Consider the following 8720-nt stretch of genomic DNA (forward strand, 5'->3'; position numbering starts at 1 on the left):
ATAGGAACGCTCGCCTGAATTTGGGGCGGGGCTTAGACTCCAGTCAGAAGCAATCGCTCGTAGTTGGACTTGAAAGCAGCAGAAATGTCTTTTCACGACAGAAGAGGAAATAAACAGTCTAATTGGACAAATTGAGGCTGGTGCAGTTACAGACGACTACGTGCTTAACTTAATTAAGCTGAAGGTGCTGGACAATATTGAAAACGGACCTTGAAAGTGTCGTACATGTGCTTGAATTCCACCTTGTAAAGGTGGATGAACCCTGCAAACAGCGCTGAAGAGCGGAACGCGACCTCGACCCGCCACAGCGGAGCCCCCGCGATTGCTACCCGTATTTTCCAGATTATAAACCGCTTATTCCCTCACGCTTTGAATCATGCGACTTATAATGAGGTGTGGCTTTTCTGCAGATGTTTCTTCACCCGTCAGGGGTGGAACAGAAAGTTAATCAGGTGGTAGGACAAAGTTGTATATCAAAGAAGAAAGTGCTCATTTTCATTTAACTCATGCAAGCAGCAGGCACGACGGAGAATTTTTTTTCCAAACAAACATGTTGTGCCGAATTCCGACGCCCCTCCGACCCCTAACTAGATATTTAGACATAATACTGCTGTAATACTGCAAAGTCGTGGTCAGAGGTGAACTTCGTATAGCCAGTATCCCAGCAAACATGCAACGTCAGAAAGACGTTAAAATCATGTCTGTATCACGTCGGTCAGTCCAGACCCACTTATGCACGTCTGGTGGACGTTCAAAACTGGTTCAATCAATCAATCAAAGTTTATTTGTATAGCGCTTTTAACAACTCAAGTTGTCGCAAAGCAGCTTTACAGGATTTATAAGGTTAACAATACTATGGGTCCAGAACCCTAATGAGCAAGCCAAAGGCGACAGTGGCGAGGAAAAACTCCCTATGATGGTGGGGAATAGGATGAAACCTCGGGAGAACCAAGACTCAAAAGGGAACCCATCCTCCATTGGGCGGCCCGTTAACACACAAATACACAAGTCACACACAATTCACACAATCAGACTAGGTAAAAGGTAGAATTGAAAGTTCTGGGTTTTGATATTGTCACTGTAAATGTCTGTTGATGAATGCCAGGCTTTCATTCCGTGTCGGAGCAGTGATGCTGGTATTGTAGGCTCCGACTGCAGTGTTACTCCCCAGGTGAACCCCGGCATCAGCACATCCACCGTCAGCCAGACCATCCCCCAGGTGCCTGCAGGTGCCTGTATCCAATCGTCTTGGGTAGAGCCATGCAAGAAGATAGACAATACAGATTGAGTGGACATGAATTTAAACCACCATTGATTTAAATGTACGTAGCTCACGTGCCAGTGATGAGCATGTGGCTCCAGCAGACTAATCTATAGCAGCATAACTAAAGGGAGGGGTTCAGAGGTGACCACAGTCATGAGGGCTCACTGAGACATTGCTTTCCAGTCAAGTCATAGTCACAAATAGAGTGATGCCAAGACACAGCTGGATGACAGCATCAACATCTCAGATCACCAGAAATCTCAACGTCTGGGGGCCCCCAAGCCCCTACACCTTACAAGGGGAATTTTAGCTGAAGGCTTGACTAAACAGGTGAGTCTTAAGTCTAGATTTAAAGATTGGAACTGTGTCAGAATCTCGGATTGGAGCTGGAAGGCTATTCCATAATTGAGGGGCTTTAAAAGAGAAAGCTCTGCCTCCGGCTGTAGTTTTACTAATTTTTGGAACTAGGAGAAATCCAGCATTTTGGGAGCGCAAAGGGCGAGATGGGTTGTAGTAATCAACGAGTTCACTCAGATATTGTGGGGCAAGACCATTTAACGCCTTATAGGTTAACAGGAGAACTTTAAATTCAATGCTATATTTAATCGGCAGCCAGTGTAGTGCGGCGAGAGTGGGACTAATATGATCGAATTTCCTAGCCTTGGTTAGGACTCTAGCTGTGGCATTTTGTACAAGTTGTAGCTTCTTTATGGACTGTTTAGAGCATCCAATTAGAAGACTATTACAGTAGTCCAATCTTGACGAGACAAAAGCATGAACTAGCTTCTCTGCATCAGCTAATGAAAGTAAGTGTCTCAGCTTGGCGATATTACGTAAATGGAAAAAGGCAGCCTTAGTGACATTGCATACATGTCCGTCAAATGAAAGATCAGAATCAATAGTGACGCCTAAACTTTTTGCAGTAGATTTTGGTGTTACTGAAAAACCATCTAGGGTAAGGGGAATATCAGCCCAATTGCTTCTAACAGCTTTAGGCCCAAGAATCAGTACCTCAGTCTTGTCAGAATTTAGTTTAAGAAAATTAGACGCCATCCAGTTTTTAATATCCTGGACGCAGTTCTCAATCTTGAGAGTTGTGGTGGTATCATCTGGATTAGAAGATATATACAACTGAGTATCATCTGCGTAGCAATGGAAGCTAATACCATGCCTACAAATGATAGTGCCCAGTGGTAGCATATATAATGAGAATAATATGGGGCCCAGTACAGATCCTTGTGGGACACCATACTTTACTTTAGAATGCTCAGAGCATTCGTTATTTACTAGCACAAATTGGTAATGATCTGTCAGGTAGGACCTGAACCAGGAGAGTGCTTGACCTCTTATGCCAATGAGTGTCTCCAGTCTATTAAGTAGAATATTATGATCAATGGTGTCAAAAGCAGCACTGAGGTCTAGCAGTATGAGAAACGAAATGTGTCCTTTATCAGAGGATATTAAGAGATCATTCAATACTTTAGTTAGTGCTGTTTCAGTGCTGTGATGAGCTCTAAATCCAGACTGAAATAACTCTAAGACATGTTCTGTCTGTAAGAAGGAAGAGAGTTGTGAAGAAACTACTTTCTCTAAAATTTTGGATATGAATGACAGATTAGAAATTGGCCTATAGTTGGACAGTTCTTGGGGGTTAAGACCAGGTTTTTAAATTAGCGGCTTGATGACTGCAAGTTTAAATGAACTGGGAACGTAGCCCAGGCTCAGAGAATAATTTATTATAGTAAGCAATGGTTCTACATTGCTGTGCAGTAATTCTTTAAGTAGATGGGTTGGTACAGCATCTAGTATGCATGTGGAGGGTTTAGCAGATTTCACCAGTGAAATAAGCTCCTCACGACCAATTAGGGAGAAGGACTCTAACAGGGCATCAGAGCTGACCAGACAGCTGTCAAGGTGCATTGGCATGTTGACAGGCTCTGAGATAGCACTACTAATGTTTTCCCTAATTTTATCAATCTTATCATTAAAGAATTTCATAAAATTGTTACTGCTACACTCTAGTGGAATAAGAGAATTGATTTGTTCATGACTCCTCGTAAGGCTGGAAACAGTTTTAAAAAGGAGTCCTGAATTGTTTTTATGTTTTTCTATTAAGGCAGATAAGTATAAGGACTTTGCCGTCTGGAGGGCATGCTTATATTCAATAAGGCTGCTTTTCCATGATAGTCTATACACTTCTAACTTCAAATTTCGCCATTTACGTTCCAGGATCCGCGCGGCTCGTTTGAGGCTACGCGTGTGCTCATTGTACCATGGTGCTATTCTTCTCTCCGTGGCTCTCTTATATCGTAGTGGTGCAACTTTGTCTAAAGCTGTACGAAGGGAAGTCTCGACGTGCTCGGTGAAACGCTCTAGTCCTTCTGGAGCTACAGGTGGATCAGTGTTTGTCAGACCTGGTAAAATATCAGTGAGCGCGGCTATGGTACTGGGTGTTATAGCTCGTTTAATTTGATAGCGGGGTGGCCGATAAACACAGTCAGTTAAACACAACTCATACGTTATGAGGCTGTGGTCAGAAACAGCCTCACTCTGAGGAAGAATTGCTAAACTGGATATGTCAATACCAAATGACAAGACCAAGTCTAAAGTATGACTACAGTTATGCGTAGGACCCACCACATTCTGAGTGATACCCATTGAATCAAGAATTGCTTGAAAATGAATGCTAAAAGAGTCACACAGATTTTCAAAATGGATATTAAAATCACCCACTATAATCACCTTATCGGCTGATAGCACTACATGAGACAGGAAGTCTGAAAACTCCTGCAAGAACTCAGAGTATGAACCAGGGGGGCAGTAAATAGTAATTAACATAAACGACTGACACTTTGTTGCTTGTTAAATTTGAAACATTTGATACAGTGAGGATAAGGTGTTCTAAAGAATTAAACTTGAAGCCAAATTTTTGAGAAATGCCTATATCAGAGTCATATATTGTGGCGACCCCACCTCCTCGACCATTTGGACGGGGGTTATGGACATATCTATAGCCAGAGGGAGAAGCTTCATTTAGGGCCATATAGTCGTCTGGTCGGGTCCAGGTTTCCGTCAAGCAAAGCATGCATAGATTATGATCGGTAATCATTTCATTAACAAGCAATGCTTTAGATGACAGGGATCTAATATTTAGTAGTCCTAGTTTCAGATTTAAACCGCTCTCTGAGGGAGCATAGTTGAATTTAACATTGATTAAATTTTGTCTACTAACTTTACGAGAATTATTTTTTGATACTTGAGGAACAGACACAGTTTCAATCTGGTGTGACCTAGGTGACGTCTCTTTGCAGCTCGCGGACAGTCGGTTTAGCCTGTTTGTCTGCTGCCTGTCCTCGGCTCTGGTTTGTCAATCCCCATTAACTACACCTACACTACCACTATTAAGCCTAGGAGATATGCTACGAGAAATGAGAGCAGCACCCTCCCAAGAGGGGTGAATGCCGTCGCTCTTCAAAAGGCCAGGCCTGCCCTCAAAACGTGTCCAATTATCTATATAACCCACTTTGTTTTCTGAGCACCATTTAGACATCCAGCGGTGTAGCGCCCATAACCTGCTGTAGGTTTCAGCGCCACGCCGAACTGGAATGGGACCAGAGCATATTACGGCATCTGACATCGTCCCCGCTAACTCGCACACCTCTTTAACATTATCCTTGGTGATCTCAGACTGTCTCAATCCCACATCATTGGTGCCGACGTGTATAACTATCTTAGAATATTTACGTTTAGCCAGCACCTTTAAATTAGCCCTGATGTCAGGCGCTCTAGCCCCCGGGATACACTTGACTATGGCCGCTGGTGTCTCTAAACTAGTTGCTACGTTCACGTGTCTGAGCTGTGAATCTCCTATCACCAGAGCTCTTTTAACAGGTCGCTCAGTCGGTGTATTACTGAGTGGGGCAAACCTGTTTGACACAGGAACCTGAGAAGGACGGTGCTCAGCCCTATGGGTATGCCGCCGAGCGTCACCCATTCGCCCCGCTGCGAGGGTTCTAATGCCGGAGCTGAGGGCTCGCTAGCTACAGCTGTGCAACCCGGGCCTGCTACGCTAGCTGCTACAAACTCTCTAGGACTTTATAAAGCCCAGATGCGCTCCTCTAAAAGCGAAATCTTCTCCGTCATACTAATAACTAACCTACACTTCACACAAATAAAATTATTATTATCACTACTGACGGAAGAAGAGTAGCTATACATGCCACACTCAACACAAGCAACAAGCGACTCAGACATGATGAAATACTTAGCTTCGGTTAAGATGTCGAAATGTCGAAGATGTTTTCAGTCGAAGAGAGTAAGTCAACTGTCTAGGGAGGCAAAAAGTAAAGATTAGTACGTAAACAGATTATCACACTTTAGAGAAACAATTAAAATTCGCTCCGCAACAGCGTCGGCAGGAAGCAGCGTCGGCAGGAAGCAGCGTCGGCAGGAAGCAGCGTTGGCAGTCCGACTAGGACCTCAGCTAGACGTCTATGGACGTGCATGACGAGTTTTCTATCTGAACGTCTGACTAGGACCTTTATTGGATGTCAGTGGACGTGCAAAAGGGTTCACTATTCACACGTCTGACTAGGGTCTCTATTTAATGTCAGTGGACATGCAAAACGGGTTCACTATTCACACGTCTGACTAGGGTCTCTATTGAACGTCAGTGGACATGCAAAACAGGTTCACTCTTCACACGTCTGACTAGGGTCTCTATTGAATGTCAGTGGACGTGCAAACGGGTTCACTATTCACACGTCTGACTAGGGTTTCTATTGAATGTCAGTGGACATGCAAAATGGATTCACTATTCACACGTCTGACTAGGGTCTCTATTGAACGTCAGAGGACATGCAAAACGCAGGGTTCATACACTTTTTTGACAACTAATTTCCATGACTTTTCCATGACTTTCAGACAAATTTCAATGACTGTACATTCTCTAAACATATGTGTAGACACGAAAAATAAGAAAAAATCCAGGCTAAAATTCCACAGTATATCATCAATTAATGAAAAGACACATGGTTTAATTGAAAAAATAAACATTTACCGTATTTTCACTATCAATATAAGCCGCGGTGCGTGGAGGTGCAGTGGCAGCACTGTGGAGTGTTGTGGAGTGTAGTGGAGTGTTGTGTTGTGTACGATAAGCTGAAGCAGCGCAGCCTCCACCGCAGCCCATCTCGGCAACGCGGTCGCTCTTTCTCACGCTGTACGCACGAGAACATTGTTAGTTTTTTTCTATTCTGTGTTTACGATCAAGGCGTGTCTAAATCTAGGTTCGCGCTTAACGACGAAAACTGCTTTGCATCTGACTTTTCAGTCTCTAACCCCAACGTTAACCAGTTGGTTAACCACACAGTGCACATTTTGCATGCCCCGTGTCCTTGTCTTTCTCAAGCCATAGCTTGTATTTGTCCAACTGAAGCAGCCATAGTTGAATCGGCATTTACCAGCATTACGCTGATTTACACGTCATCAAAGTACAATCTACAGCTCCGCTTGGAGTCCAACGCTAACGCAGCGAACTAACCTGTGAAGTTACGTTAGTGGTCCGCACAAAGAAAAAACATGGCTATATTATATATGTTTATTTTTTCTTCCGGTTATCGGAATGACATATATTTATTGTGTCAAGCAAATTTCCATGACTTTTCCAAAACATTTGAGTATTTTTAGTTTTTCCAAAACTTATCCAGGCCTGGAAATTGCTATTTTCAAATTCCATAACTTTTCCAGGTTTTTCATGACCGTACGAACCCTGAAAACGGGTTCACTATTCACACGTCTGACTAGGGTTTTTTATTGAATGTCAGTGGACGTGCGAAATGGGTTCACTATCCACATTAATATTTTTACATCATATTTAGCTATTTGTTATAAATATACTAACTACTGCATATTTAATGTTCAATCATTTACGATTCTATGCCCCCCCTACACACACACACACCTTTTTTTTATTCTCGTACTGGCCAGTTTCAGCTCTCACTCAGTAATCATGCACTCACTGCACAATCAAAAGCAGAGAAGTGACCGCGCTCATCATTTCCCTGGTGAAGAGAGCAGAGTACAAGGAGTGACAGGCAAAGCTTGTTCTGTTACAATAATGATGTAGCTACTAGAGGTGTATTCAACTAAGGATTTTCATAGTCGAATCTGATTCGTCAGATTTTCCATTTAGTCGACTAATAGTCGAATCAGGTTTTTTTTTAAGAGCACCTTAAACGGGATCTCGTTCTCATTCAGGACTTTTTTCCACTTCAAAGTAAAAACCTACAACACTCAGATAAATAAATAAACATGGTAGGTTTGCTTTATTCAGCTTTTATTTATTACCTATTTATTTTTTAATGAAATGTTAGAGAACATTAACCGTCAGTGCGCATATCGAACTGTCAGACAGGCACTGTGCAAAATGTCAAAAATATTTAAAATAAAATATGCCTGCATGAAAATATTTTTATTTTTATATTTTTTTTGGCCCGCCTCCACCCCCCCATCTTTGGAGGACAACTTTGTTTTTATGTACAGATTTAAATGGCAATTATAACAATTCTGTATAATATATAGTATAGTGATAACAATATATAGTGATAACAATATGCAAAGTGATAATTATTGGGGTTAGGTGGACCAAGAAAAGAGGGGGAGAGAAATAATAAAAAGGGAAAAGACAAAGAGGTAGGAGAAGAAAGAAGAAGAAAAAGAAAAGAAGAAAAAGAAAAGAAGAAAAAAATAATAATAAAATAATAATAATAATAATAATAATAAAATAAAAATTTTTTTTATTGCCACACAACAGCAAAACATAAGGAAAGGTTCAAGTAACGGGGTTTAAAAAGCAAACAACAACAACGTCGAGACGCACCGTGACGAGAGGACACACCGAAACGACAAACGGCTGAACTGTTTTTTTCGCCTTACCCGTTTTAAATGGTATGCCATGTTGGTTGTTGTCGTGCGAAATGAAGGATGTTGATGACATAATTTGCACTTTACTTTGATTCATCTTTATCTTTTTCAAAATACTTTTGAAGTTTTTTTAGTAGTCGTTATAATCTGTAGCATGTTCAGCTCCGCTCATTTGGATTGTGCAACTGCAGGGTGTGATTTATTAATGTGTAGTAAGGAAGATGCCTATTGTTAATGCGCACACATCATTTAAAAATATTTATTAACAGAAATTAGGATGATTTTATTTGACAAAATGCTATATATAACAAAAACAAAGACATTTAATGTAACAACTAATGCTTAGCAGCGTCCTTGGGCACCCCCATGCAGTTAGAATGGTACTTTCGACTATGACATTCATAGTCGACCCAGGGGGTATAGTCGACTATAGGCCCTTTTCACACTTCCGCATTTTTTCTTCCGGAAGCTCTCGTTGCAGGGTAAAGTTACTTCCGTTACACATTAAACAATGGCAGAGTCCAACAACAAG

This window comes from Brachyhypopomus gauderio, chromosome 13, assembly GCF_052324685.1.
Source record: "Brachyhypopomus gauderio isolate BG-103 chromosome 13, BGAUD_0.2, whole genome shotgun sequence".
Taxonomy (NCBI): Eukaryota; Metazoa; Chordata; class Actinopteri; order Gymnotiformes; family Hypopomidae; genus Brachyhypopomus; species Brachyhypopomus gauderio.